The following is a 12,952-nucleotide window of genomic DNA, read 5'->3' as shown; positions in this document are numbered from 1 at the left end:
AATGTGTTCCTCCACTTTGTTCTTCTTTTTCAGTTGTTTTTACTACTCTATGTCCTCTGCATTACCATACAAACTGTACAATCAGCTTGTAAATTTCTGGAAAAGAGCCTGCTGGCATTTTATTGGGATTGTGTTTAATGTATAGATAAATTGAGGGAGAGTTTCCATTTTAGTATGTTGAACTTTCCAATCTGTGAACATGGAATGTCTCCATTTATTTAGTTCTATTATTTCTTCCAGTGATATTTGGTAGGTTTCAATATGTGTTTTGCACTTCTTTTGGTAAAGTTATTCCTTAATATTTTAATTTTTGATGCTATTGTGAATAAAACTATTTTCTTAATTTCATTTTAGATGTTTCATTGCTAGTATGTACAAATATATTTGATTTTTGTATATTGATCTTTTACTCAGCAGTCTTGTTAAACTTTTTCATTATTTTTTCAGTTTTTGTCAACTTCTTCAGATTTTCTGTATCTATATATGATCAAATAATCTGTGGATAAAGACTGTTTTACTTCCTACTTTCAGGTATGAATGGCCTTTATTTATTTATCTTAACTCATTGCACTGGCTAGAACCTTCAGTACGATGTTAACTAGAAATCTTGAGAGCAGATATTAATTTTGTTCCTTATCTTAGAGAGATGACATTCAATTTTTCACTATTAAGTAATATTAACTGTAGGTTTTTTGCAGATGCCCTTTTTAATGTAGAGAAAGTTTCCCTCTATTCCTTGTTGGTTGGGAATTTTTATCATGAACAGTTGCTGGATTTAGTCAATTAATTTTTCTGCATCATTGTGATGGTCATGTATATTTTTGTCTTTTATTCTGCTAATATGGAGTATTACAATAATTGATGTTCAGTTATTAAACCAACCTTGCATTCGTTGCATAAATTCCACTTAGTGACGGTATGTCACTTTTTATATGTGTTGCTGGGTCAGTTTGCAAATATATTGTTGAGCAGTTTTGTCTTTTTATATAAGATGAATATTGGTATGTTGTTTTCTTTTCTTGAAATGTATTTGTCTGGCTTTGGAACCAGGGTAATATTGGCTTCAACAAATAGATTACTAATTGATTCTCCCTCCTTCTCTTTTTTTTGGAAGAATTTGGGAAGGATTGATATCATTTATTCTCTAGAAAATAGAATTTACCATCAAGGTACTGAATTTTTCTTTGTGGGAATATTTTAAATTAATTACTAATTCAAAATTTTAATAATTATAGGTCTATTCAGATTTTTCTTTTTCTTCTTGAGTCATATTTGATATTTTGTGTCTTTTTAGAAATTTGTACATTTTTTCCTAAGTGTTTGATTTTTTTGACATTAAGTTTTTGATTGGATTGCCTTTATAACACTGAGTTTCTATAAAACCAGTAGTGATATTTCCATTTTCATTTCTGATTTTGGTAATATGTGATTTCTCACTTTTTGTTTTTTTTTCTCGTTCACTCTAGCTACAGTCTTGCCTTTTTATTGGCCTTTTTAAAGAACCAACTTAGGGTTTCACTGGTTTTTCTCTCTTGTTTTTTCTATTCTCTATTTTGCTGACCTCCACTCTTATATTTATTGTATCTTGCCTCTGCTTGCTTTGAGTTCGTTTGTTCTTTTTGTACTTTCTAAAGATGGAAAGTAAAGGTATAAAATTTTCCTAAGTGCTATTTTGGTGGTATCCCATACATTCTATTCATTCATTCATTCATTCATTCATTCATTCATTCATTCATTCGTTCATTCATTCATTTATTTATTGTTTCATTTAGTTCATACCATTTTCTAATTTCCTCTATGATTTCTTCTTTGGTCTATGGTTTATTTAGCAATATGTTGTTAATTTCCAAATATTTGGCGATTTCCTAAATTTCTTTCTGTTGTTGACTTCTAATTTAAATCCATTTTGGTCAGGGCACATGCTTTGTAAAATTTCAAATCTTTTAAAATCATTAAGACTTTTTAAATGGCTATATGGTGTATTAAGGAGAATGTTTCATGTGCACTTGAAAGAATGTGCATTGTACTGGGAGAAGTTATCTGTAGATATCAGTTAGGTAAACTGTTTTATAGTGTTGTTCAAGTCTTCTATATTCCTGCTAATTTCTGTCTGACTCTCTTATGATTTCTGTTTGCATGGTCTACCTTTTCCATCTTTTTGCTTTCAACCTATTTATGTCTTTGAATCTAAAGTGTGTCTCTTATAGATTCAATGTTATTTTAAAATACCACATTACAATATCTACGTTTTGATTGTAGTATTCAATGAATTTAAATTTAATGCCGTTATTATAGTTATTATATGGTTGGATTTACACCTGCCATTTTACCATTTGTTTTCTATATATCTTATGTATTTTGTTCTTCTTTTCCTCCTTTATTTCCTTCTATGTGATAAATACACATTTTCTAGTGTATTATAAAATTCTTTTATATACATATAGTATATGTGTTTTTTCTATATTTTATTGTTGTTGTAGTGATTATGTTATGCATTTTAAATGATCACAATCCAGTTCAGATTAATATCAACCTAATTCTTATAAAATATAGAGATTCTATTCCACTACAGTTCATTTCTTCCTCATCCTTGTGCTTCCCTGTTTCCCCGAATATAAGCTCTTGCCGGGCCATCAGTTCTCGTGCATCTTTTGGAACAAAATTAATATAACACCTGGTATTATATTATATTATATTATATTATATTATATTATATTATTATATTGTATTAGGCCGGGTCTTATAGTAAAATAACACTGGGTCTTATATTAATTTTTGCTCCAAAAAACACATTCAAGCTGATGGTTCGACTAGGTCTTATTTTCAGGGAAACAAATGGTATTATTACAATATACATTATGTATCTATGTTGTGTAATCAATAATAAAATTATTGATTCATTCAACCTTAAAGATAAAAAAGGACAAAATGTATTTTAAATTATTCATATCAGCTTATGTATTTACCTTTTCTGTTGCTCTTCATTTCTTTCTGTGTATTTTAGTTACCATCTGCTTATCTGCTTTAATTTTCTTGCTCCATTAGAGCTTAATTGTCTCCACATTAATATAATTTTAATATACTATGGAACAATAATTTTTACAATAATTTTATAATTATTGTTCTATGAAATTGTGTTTTATAAAAATCTCTTTAAAAGATTTAATAAGAAGAAAAAACATGATTATACTGTCTTTACAGTGCTCTTTATTTATGTGGAATCAAGTTATCATTTGGTGTCATTTGCTTTCAGCCCCAAGGACTTTCTTTAGTATATCTTGTAAGGAATGCATACTAATAATTAGTTGTCTCATTCTTTGTTCATCTGGAAATATTTCCATTTCTTTTTCATTTTTTGAAGGATAGTTTTGCTGTTTATAAAATTCTCAGTTGACAGGATTTTTCCCCTTACCATTTTGATTATAGTATAGTATTACAATTACTGTTTTGTACACTTTCTTTTAAATCACTTAAGAAAAGCAAAGGTGTGCAGGCGCGTGCTCGCACCCCCCCCCCCACACACACACAGAGTTGTATATTTATTTATATTAATATCCTATCCACTGCATTCTGGCCTCTATTGTTTTCTTTGGGAATTCTTCTGTTATATTTAGTATGGTTTCCTTGTTTATGATGAGTCATTTTTCCCTCACTGCTTTTTAAATTTTCTATTGTTTTTTAGCTTTTAATAACTTGATCATTATGTTTCTAGATATGGATATGTTTTGTTTATTTTACTGAGGTTTTGAACTTCGTGTTTATGTAATTTATGTTTTCTGGCAAATTTTTCATTTGTGGCCATTATTTCTCCTAATAATGGGAGAAATGGTTTCAGCTCCTGTCTTTCTCTCTTTTTTCCCCTGGGAATCCCATTATTTATATATTGGTGCACTTGAAGTTTCCCCACAGGTCTCTTAGGCATTGTTCATATTTCTTCAATTTTGTTTTCCTCCTTTCTCCTTAAGATTAAATAATATTTATTGATCCTCTTTTAAATTAGCTGATTCTTGCTTCTGAATACTCAAATACACTATTAAGTCCCTCTAATGAATTTTTCATTTCATTTACTATATTTTCCAACTCTAAAATTTTCCTTAATAAAAATGTAACCTTTTGTTGGATATTCTATATTTGATGGGTCATTATTGTCATACTTTTCTTCCTTCTGAAACATGGTTTCTTTTAATTTTTTGAACATAATTATAACAGTTGTTTTGAAGTTTTTTTCTGCCAAGTTCTACATCTGGGTCTCCTCAAACAGTTTCTATTAAATGTTTTTTGTTTCTCTTTTTCCCCAGTGTGTGGGTTACAATTTCCTATTTCTGTGCATATCTAGCTATTTGATTGTTGAAAACTGGATAATTTGATAATATATGCATATTATAGTAATTCTTGGTTCAGTCCACTCCTCCCCCCACCACTGAGAGTTGTTGCTGGTACTGTTAATTTGTTTAGTGATCACCCTGGACTAATTTTTATGGATTTTATCTCACCCTCAATATACATCATTAATGTCACTTACTGTGTTTTTAATTTATTTAACTTTTTTTTTTTTTTTTTTTTTTTTTTTTTTAAGTTTGGCTTTCTCCTGGATCAATTTAGTGGTCAGACAATGATTGGTTTTGCTTAAATATCTTGAGCCAGTAAGTCTTCCACTCTTTGTCAATGTTTTGTGTGTGAGTTGAGAAACACAAAATTCAGGCAGTTTATAAACCTGCCCCACCTTTTGCATTCTGCATGTGCAAGACCACACATTCAGATAAGCGTGAGTAAATTGCTAGGGCTATCTACATGATCGCTCAGTCATGTTTACAGCCTTCCAGATCCGCAAGGTTCTGTGGAAGTATACCAAGGCCTACACTGGCTATCTCTTTCAGTGGATCTCCTCATAAAATTTCTGATTGTTTGCAGGTCTGTTGTTTACCCCAACCAGTATTGCAACATCATACAAGTTATGATGTTGGTCTTCCCTGATTGTTTGCCACCGAGATTGTTATTTTTTCCGACAACACCTCAGGGTATAAGCCTTTTAAATTTCTGCTCCAAAGCAATTTTTCTGTGTGTGGCAGGAAAGGTGATGTTTCTTAAAGCTTGCCATGCCCCGGTAGAAATACAGCAATAAGAGTGTGGAAGCAACCCCAGGATAAAATGCTACAAAGACTCCCATTGTTTTCCTGAGGTTTAGTAGTTTTTCTTGGATAAACATTTCAGTACATTTTTGTACACCTCTGGTCAATTTTCAGAGCTCTGAAATGGTTGATTTTGGCAATTTTATACAGTTTTATTGTTGCCTTGTATGAAGAAGAATTGCTGAGCTCTTTACTTGGCCATTTAGGAAAGATCTTCTTCAATTATTTTTTGTTGAAATTTATGTAACAAAAAATTAACCATCTCAAAATACACAATTCAGAAGCATAGTCATTCACAATTTTGTGCAACCACTACTTCCATATAGCTCAAATCATTTTCATCACCCCAAAAGAAACTCTGTACCCATTAAGTAGTCACTCTCTATTCTCCCATTCCACCAGCCCCTAGTAACCAGAAATCTGCTTTCTGTCCTATGGTTTTGCCTATTCTTGATATTTCATATAAATATAATCATACAACATGTAACCTTTTGTGTCTGACTTCTTTCACTTAATGCTTTTAAGACTCATTCATGTGGTAAATGTGTTAATACTTTATTCCTTTTTATGGCTAAGTAGTATTCGTATATGTGTGTGTGTGTGTGTGTGTGTGTGTATGTATATACATATATGTATACCTTATGCCATATATCATATATATATATATATATATATATATATATATATATATATATATATATATATATATACATATCACACACACACACACACACACACACACACGAGTTTATGTTCTCATCTGTTAATGGACATTTGAATTGTTTCCATCTTTTGACTATTGTGAGTAATGCTACTGTGAACATTTGTGCATAAATATTTATTTGAGTACTTATTTTTAGTTCTTTGGAACATATACCCAGGAGTAGGATTGCTGGATGATTCTATATTTAACTTTTCTGAGAAACCACCAAACTGTGTTCTTTTTCTGCTCCACCAGTTTATTACATTGTCATCAGCAATGTATGAGAGTTCCAATTTCTCCACATTCTCACCAACACTTATTTTCCATTTTTTAAAATTGCTATACTCATTCTAGTGGGTGTGAAGCAGTATCTCATTGTGGTTTTGATTAACATTCCCCCACTAGTAATGTTGAGCCTCTTTTCATTCTTCTTCAAATTTTAAACTAAAATTACAGAAAAATCCCTGGATTAGATTTCAGGTCTCTGGAATTTAAGTTCAGTGGTCTTTTCTCGGTACAACAATGTCTTCTACTACATGTTACATGATATAATTTAATGTCCTGAATTTGTCTTGACCTTATTTATTTTATCCAAACAACAAATAATTCAGGTCTATCTTTATTGAATTAAATAGAGTCATTCTAATAACCAAAATAAATTAAATAAACTTCTCTATATTTGTAGTCATATATTTTGTATTTGTGAGGTACCATAAATGCTAAGATATGACATTCTAGAAGAACGTTCATGGTTGAAAACTTCACATTGGACTTGGTTCCACATAGAGGTTTAACCTGCTATTGAAATATACAGTTATATTTTTGTTTTAGTTACACAATGTGAACAAGTCCTAGAGATCTAGTGTACAGCATAGTACCTATAGTTAATAATGTACTATATACTTAATCTTTTGTTAAGAGGGTAGATCTTATGTTAGGTGTTCTTATTATAAAAATAATAATATTCCTAATAAATAAGAGGGAGAGAAGAAACTTTTGGAGGTGCTAGATAGGTTTATGACATAGATTGTGATGATGGTTTCATAAATGTATACTTATCTTCAAGTACATTAAGTTATATATATATATATATATATATATATATATATATATATATATTATCAACAACATTTTGTATGTAAAAAAACACTCAATAGGAATATAAATAATTGAATTAAAAATATGGGCAAAATATTTAGAACAGACACTTAATCAAATAAAACAGATGGCAAATAAGCACATGAAAAGATGGTTAACATTATTGCCCATTAGTAATATGGAGATTAAAACCACATTGGGATACCACTACATATCTATTAAAATATCTACAATTAAATGCATATATTATATTTATATATATGTGTATTTTATATGATTATATTTCATATATGTGTTGTTAAGTAAAGAAAAAAACAGAAGCAAGATAGAGAAATTTTTGTATAGTATGCCACCATGTATCTAAGAGAAAGGGAAAAAGATATTGAGTTATCTAAAGATAGATCTAGATATCTCCTTTACTTAAAAATCAAAGGAAAATAATATTTAGCAGTTTTGTATGGGGGGAGAGATATAGGCAGGGGTAGAAGTTAGATTTCTCTAAAAAAACTACTCTTATAGGTTTGCCTTTAACACCGTAAAACACATGTATTTTTGAAATAAAATTACATAAAAACTTAAAAAGTACATTATTATTTATTAAAAGCAAACTTAACTAAATATAAGGAAAATATCCACTTTAATAGTTATACCTGGAAAATTTTATTAGATGAATAATGTGTAACTCCTATGAGCAGAGTATTAGCTTTTGAGTTACTTGCCACTATCCTCATGAGTAGAAATTCTCAAATAAGATCTGATCACTTTTGGAACTCAGGTAGTCAGCATTGCTGTTTTTCTTTCATATTTGAAGAAAAAAATTATCTTTTTTTCCTTCTGTCATTATAGTTGTAGCACTTTGCTACCACACAAATATCGATCACTTTAAATGACTACTTAATGTAAATATGCTTTTTTCCTAAACTTTCTTTTTGTTTGTTTTGTTATTTTGTCTGTTTGAAGAGCATGGTTTTAGAATGGTCTCCATTTAACTTCCAATACTTTTAGCACACTGAAAGTCACAGGAAATTTTTTTTTTAAAGGGATGAGAACAGGTCTTGAATGTGATTACTCTTTGACTATTTATGCTGGAAAGCCTATGTTATCAAACCATAAAGTTGAGGAAGATAGTGAATGCATCATCTCATTTATTTGTTCATTTATTTAGGCATTCAGTAATGTTTTCTGTGTACTTAATATGTGCCAAGTCCTCTACTGGCCCTAGAAACACAATTATGAAAAAGAAGAGTGACCTTCCCTTCATTCATGGAACTTTCAGTCTCGTGGAGAGTATATATAGTAATCATATAATTGTACAGTCTAATAAAATGCACCTGTAACAGTGTGCTATGAAGCAGGTTCTCAGAGTTCTGGCTCTGTGGGGAAGAGCTACAGGAAGGCTTCTCTGAGTGATATTTGAAACTTTCAAGGAGTGAATTAGGCAATGAGAGGGCAGGAAGATCTTTCCAAATAGAGGAGATAATATTTTTAAAAATCCCATGGTAGGAGGAGTTTGGTGAATTTAAAGACTCATGTGACTGTTGCATAGAGTAAGAGAGAGCATGGTACACGTTCAGACTAGAGAGGTACAGGGGGGAGACCGTGTTGCACCTTGTAGGCTCTCACCATGGTGCATGTGATTCTGGATGACATGCTCAGATTCACTTTTAACAAGTAATTCTGGCTGTTCTGTGGATAATCACTGGAGGTGGAGCATCAGTGGATAAGAATAGACAAAATAACAGACTAGTATAGTGTTCTAAACAAGTTGTCATGGTTCCTAGAGCTAGATGAAGAAGATGGAGAGACATATTTGGAATAGAGATTTTTTAAGAGGTAAAATGCCCACCGCTGGATTCATTAGAGTATATATTTATATTGCAGATTTGGTCTGAGTTGGTTCAGGTGGGCTAATAAAGATCTCTCTCTCTCTCTGTCTCTCTCTCCCTCTCCCTTTCCTTCTCCCTCTCCTTCCACCCCCCCTCCCCCGCCAGCATTTATTTTGCAATCAGTGTTTATATTCATACTCCTTCTTTGTAAATGTTAAATGTATATATTTAAATATCATGTCCTCTGTTTAATTTACTATGTGGCTAATAAAAACCTAATAGACACTAATTGTTGTCAAATTTGCCAAGAAAAGACTTTTACAAATCTTGTTAGTTTATAACATTCTGTTCATTTTGGAGCCTATAATGTATCCCCAGCAGGGACTGTGCTTGGAAGCACCAGGGACTCCTTGGAAGAAAATATACTTGACAGATCTCAGGTCAAACCATAATCATCCTTCATCCAGATTGATTCTGGACATACTGTAGGTAATGATACATTTTTATACTGTGGGATTTATGTCCCTTTGTTGTCCAATTGTTCTTGAAATTTGTCCATCAAATCTTGAGCATCTACAGAGATGTATACAATAACAGCTTGTTTTCGTATATTAGACCATCAGTTCAAAAATGCTCACTCCAACTTTTCCATATCTATCTATGAAGGTGTGGACAATTTGCTACTAAACCTCATCAGTGACCATAAATGTGGATGTATTAGCTTACCAGGAAAAAATTCTCATTATTTCTTTAATTTACAGATCTCTCTCCTTCCACTGGAAACCCCCTTTCATCCTATATTAATTCCTTTTGTTCATTATGGCTATTCTTCCTTCCATTTTGCTTTAAAATGTCCTCTCTTTACTATATCACTTATTTCATTGTTCCCATATGTTATTCATTTCAGATTCCCTCTTTATGCTGTATCCTTTCAGAAACACGCTTTTATGTATTTGTCTCTTAATTTTTCTTTCACTCTTTTTACTTCAAGTAATAACTTAAATGAATTTTTTTTTTTACTAAAATATCCCTGAAAAACATTTTCTCATTTTGAATCCCTTGTGGCTTTGGGAAAATGAGGGAGTAGACTGGGGGTTATAAAGGGAAAGGTTGTTGAGTCTGGACCACAGAAGTATCTGGGAGAAATATGTGGTGCATTGACAGTCTGAGGTGAAGTTGTCATGATGACAATTTAGAGTCTTGTCTCATTTGACAGCATTGACGTGATTTGCTGCTTCATATGAAAAAAATAAACAATTTATCTGGGGACTAAATCTCCTTGAATATTCTTGAACTAGATTAAAGGTAAACAGTGATGTTGAGCATTTTTTCATAAGTCTATTTGCCATTTGTATGTCCTCTTTGGAGAAATATCTCTTCAAGTCCTCTGACCATTTTTCAATTGGGTTGTTTGTTTTTTTGTTGTTGAGTTGCATGAGTTCCTTGTATATTCGGGATATTAGCCCCTTATCGGAGGCACTGTTTACAACAATCTTCTCCCATTTGGTTGGTTGCATTTTATTTTGTCGATGATCTCTTGTGCTGTGCAGAAGCTTTTAAGTTTGACATAGTCCCATTCATTTATTTAAGCTTTTACTTCCTTTGCCTCTGGAGTCAAATTCATAAAATGCTCTTTGAACCCAAGGTCCATAAGTTTAGTACCTATGTTTTCTTCTATGCAGTTTATTGTTTCAGGTCTTATGCTTCAGTCTTTGATCCATTTCGAATTAATTTGGTACATGGTGACAGATAGCTGTCCAGTTTCATTCTTTTGCACGTGGCTTTCCAATTCTACCAGCACCATTTACTAAAGAGGCTATCTTTTCTCCATTGTATGTTTTTTGCTTCTTTGTCAAAAATTATCTGTCTATATTTATGTGGATTTATTTCTGAGTTCTCAATTCTCATCAGAGAAATGCAAATAAAAACCACAATGAGATATCACGTCACCCCAGTTGGAATGGCTATCATCAACAAGACAAATAGTAACAAGTGTTGGAGAGGCTGTGGAGAAAAAGGAACCCTCATACACTGTTGGTGGGAATGCAGACTGGTGCAGCCACTATGGAAGGCAGTGTGGAGGTTCCTCAAAAAATTACGAATAGAATTACCATATGACCCAGCAATCCCTCTCCTGGGTATCTGCCCAAAAAATCTGAAAACATTTATCCATAAAGACACGTGTGCTCCAATGTTCATTGCAGCTTTATTTACGGTGGCCAAGACATGGAAACAACCGTAATGTCCTTCTATAGATGAATGAATAAAGAAATTGTGGTATATATACACAATGGAATACTATTCGGCAGTAAGAAAAGATGAAATAGGACCATTTGTGACAACATGGATGGATCTTGAGATTATAATGCTAAGCAAAATAAGTCAGACAGGAAAAGCAGAGAACTATATGATTTCACTGATATGTGGTATATAAACCAAAAACAACAAAAGAACAAGATGAACAAATGAGAAACAAAAACTCTTAGACACAGACAATAGTTTAGTGGTTACCAGAGGGTAAGGGGGGAGGGAGGTGGTAGATGAGGGTAAAGGGGATCAAATATATGGTGATGGAAGGAGAACTGACTCTGGGTGGTGGACACACAGTGGGATTTATAGATGATGTAATACAGAATTGTACATCTGAAATCTATGTAACTTTACTAACAATTGTCACCCCAATAAACTTCAATTAAAAAAAAAAAGGTAAATAGTAAAATATGTATGTAGGTTTTTGTTTTTTTCAGCTCTGTTTTTTTTCTTTTTTCCTTTTTTTAGCATTAGAGCTCTGATTTACCACAGTTCTATTCTTTAATATAGCTTATTCGTTGTATTTAAAAGGAAGTGATTTGAAATATGCATTGGTGTCACTGTGAAGTTAGTTTGTTAAGACACATTCAGTATTTAATTGATCTTACTATATTTATTGTTTTGAATAGTGTCAATAAATGTGAAGTGCCTTATGCTGTTTTAATTCCACATTGATGAGATAGCTAGCCTATGGACCAGAGTGTAGATTATTACAAATTTTGAGTATTAAATGTCCAGCACAAGAATGGAGTATCTGTTTGTAGAATTGTCCTAATCCTCTGTGTAGATTTAATTGTCAGTATGTCCATTGATAAGGAAGGGACAGAAAGGAGCAGAATGAGAACTAAGATTTTATAATAACCTTGTTATCCCTTGTCCTTTTTCCACATCCTCCTCTACAAAGTGATTCAATAGAAGTGTTACCAGGATGGAGTTGTCTCTCTTGTCATATATGCTTTTAAGGTTGTGATATAGAGTTACTTCACCAATTTTCAGTGGACCAGAGAAAGTTCACTTTGGCTTCGAGAAATGTTATATAATGAAAGGAGACTCTTTTCTTTTTGGGATCTAAATGGTTACTGTGTTATACAATATAGACTTCAAAGAAGAAATTATGAAAAATATATATATTTGAATGGTCATCCATACTTGTATTCTTAAGCGTTCTAGAGACAATTTTTTTATTAGTTTCTAGTGTACAAAACAATGTAATAGTTAGATATTTATCATTTATATCCTTCACAAAGTGATAACCCTCCTCCCCCAATTTACTACTCCTCTGACATCGCACACAGCCGTTACATTTCCACTGTAGAGACAAATTTCTTGTTAACAATCTACAGAATGATTACTAGACAGTGAGAAAGAACTCATGGAAATCTGTTTTTTTCTGAAAATTAGATGCATTTATGGAATAGATAAAGAAAATATATTAAAGTTCTGAGTAAGTTGTTATTTTAATAATTCATATATAAAAAGTCATTTATGGCTGCACTACAAATGGTATATTAAATGTTGTATTTTTAGTAATTTGTGTATTTACATAATTTGACTTTGAAACAATGTCTATAAATATGTTCAATTTAACATATTGATTAGGGAAGTAATCTGTTTTGTGTGTCACATTACTTTCTGTGCAAATTTTCTAAAGTAATATTCTACCTGCAGATAATAGGAGAAAATGTCTCATTTTAACTAAATGTGTTATTATAGGTGTTCCGAGACCAAGCATCAAAGTTCTTTGAAACTAATTAGAAACTATTGCATATTTTAAGGAAATTATTAATATTAAGGAAGGTGATTTCTTTCTTTAAGAAGCCCCAAGCAGCACTGATCGTTGTTTCGTAGGACTGCAAATGTATTATTTTTATTTTTGCTATTGATGA

At 31.8% G+C, this 12,952-nt stretch overlaps 1 protein-coding gene across 14 annotated transcripts in view; it reads left to right on the top strand.

The window, feature by feature from the left end:
• Positions 1-12,952, top strand: part of SOX5 (SRY-box transcription factor 5) — a 946,176-nt gene that overhangs the window by 508,734 nt on the left and 424,490 nt on the right. The window contains exon 5 of one of the 14 annotated variants that reach the window (XM_088798410.1): positions 448-531. The exons of the other annotated variants lie outside the window; for them this stretch is intronic. The gene's annotated coding sequence lies outside the window, so the exon portion shown is untranslated. The remainder of the gene's footprint in view (positions 1-447; positions 532-12,952) is intronic. 14 annotated transcript variants of the gene reach the window in all.

Source organism: Rhinolophus sinicus, chromosome 1 (assembly GCF_057876585.1).
Source record: "Rhinolophus sinicus isolate RSI-liver-muscle chromosome 1, RSI-T2T, whole genome shotgun sequence".
In the NCBI taxonomy this organism is placed as follows: domain Eukaryota; kingdom Metazoa; phylum Chordata; class Mammalia; order Chiroptera; family Rhinolophidae; genus Rhinolophus; species Rhinolophus sinicus.
The sequence above is the reverse complement of the archived record's forward strand: the minus strand, read 5'-3'. Positions and strand labels throughout refer to the sequence as shown.